General features: G+C 35.1%; 1 non-coding gene across 1 annotated transcript; it reads left to right on the forward strand.

The window, feature by feature from the left end:
• Positions 1–232: 232 nt before the first annotated feature.
• Positions 233–304, forward strand: TRNAC-GCA. Its single transcript has one exon. It is a non-coding gene; the product is annotated as a tRNA-Cys (tRNA).
• The last annotated feature ends 1,652 nt before the right edge of the window (positions 305–1,956 follow it).

A 1,956-nucleotide genomic window follows, 5' to 3' on the forward strand; every position in this document is an offset into this window, starting at 1 on the left:
TAGTTGGGCCCTTCTATCTTGGATAGAAATTTGTTACACTTTTTGGACCGACACTATGTCTAAGGGGTCACTAAGGTTAAAATCCTACAAAATGGATCCATGGCTTAGTGGTAGAGAATTTGACCAGTCACCCGTTTGAACTTGGTTGGACCCTTTTATTTTGGAGAGACACTTTTTACACTTTTGGACTGACACTCTAGAAGGGGTCACTAAGGTCAAAATTATGCAAAATGGGTCCATAGCTCAGTGGTAGAGCATTTGACTGCAGATCAAGAGGTCACCAGTTCGAATCTGGTTGGGCCCTTTTATTATTTTGGACAGGCACTTTGTTCGATTTACTCCCGACCACCGATTGTCTAAAGGAAAAGAAATAAGAATAATTATCGATTCCAAACCTTATTCCAAAGTCCTCCACAACATAGAACCATGTACTTAGAATCCAATGTCCACTATTCATTCTGCACTACTAGAGGATATTGACATCCTTAATTGGTACTAAAGCATCTAAATAGTTCCAAGAGACATTGTATTAGGATATTGACATCCTTAATTGGTACTAAAGCATCTAAAGGCAACCTACTAAAGCATCTAAATAGTTCCAAGAGACATTGTATTAGGATATTGACATCCCTAATGACATCCTTAATTGGTACTAAAGCATCTAAAGGCAACCCTTCCACACGCCTCATTCTAACACCTTTGGTAAATAGTTCCAAGATAAGCCGATTTTGTTCACGAATACTTAAGAATTTGATATTTATAGTTGTAGTGGCTACTTAAATTGATGAATTGAAATCTTACAATAGAGTCTAATAAAGCGTTTGTCCATTATTCCCAACATTCTTACTTGTGTGCCTCTTACAATACTCTCAACAAATGGATCGCTTGATCTATTCTACTCTACTTTACTTCCTCTTAATAACGGTGTGGTATTGACACAACTCATATTAATGATAATCATCACTTACATCCAAAACAAGAGTATAGTGGTCGACTATCGTCAAGGACCCATTCACCATTTTCATTCCTACCGACGGAAAAGTTTTATTACATTCATTTCTTTCTCCTTTCTAACTTCTTCAGTCTCACATTAAACTTTTTTTTATTTAAAAAAAAAAATTAAACGTGAAAAGGGAGAACCAAAGAAAAAGAAAACCTTTAATTTTAAAAGCTTATCAAATACTCTTTGATCGATGTAAAGAAAGCTTGAGAATAATTTATTCTCGCGTCCCTCTTTGACACTTTTTGGATATATATCCGCCCTTTACATGTCGTATCATAATCATAACATATCGTAAAAACTTCGTGGTTATATCCTTCCCTAATTTATCATAGTCTTATCGTCCTTAGACATATCATAGTTGTGTCGTTACCTGAACATACCTTAGTCATAACGTTACAGGAAAGTATCGTAACGCTATCGTTTTATCAATCTATCATAATCCTATCTCTTTCTATCGATAACCTAATCGTATTGTTTTATGAATCCATCGTGACCATATCGTTTTTATCAATCTGTCATACCCATAGCACTTTGATACGTAATCAAACCATAACGTTTCATGAACATGTCTTACTCCTATCGTTACATTACGTTTAGTGCATCCTCCTCGTATCCTATCTCAAATATACCATTGAACACATGGTACCGTAAGTATTATCATACAATTCACATATTATAACATATCATAAGCATATCGATTCACAAACATTTCACACATATCAATATATATGACACTTCCAGAACCACGGGCATAGTTAACATCAAATATAACCATACGGATGGTAAGGCCGCCTACCTGATTAGCTTAGGCAGGTGTCCCCAATTTATCCTTAAGAAAGTTTGATTTGTCCTTTGTATTAAAGTCAACCTATATGAACATGACATCAATTTCTATCATTTCTCTAAAGTTTATGATGCTCTAGTGTTAGATTTCATGGGAATATTGCATCAGT

This window comes from Cucurbita moschata, unplaced genomic scaffold (genome assembly GCF_002738365.1).
Source record: "Cucurbita moschata cultivar Rifu unplaced genomic scaffold, Cmos_1.0 Cmo_Scf00137, whole genome shotgun sequence".
In the NCBI taxonomy this organism is placed as follows: Eukaryota; Viridiplantae; Streptophyta; class Magnoliopsida; order Cucurbitales; family Cucurbitaceae; genus Cucurbita; species Cucurbita moschata.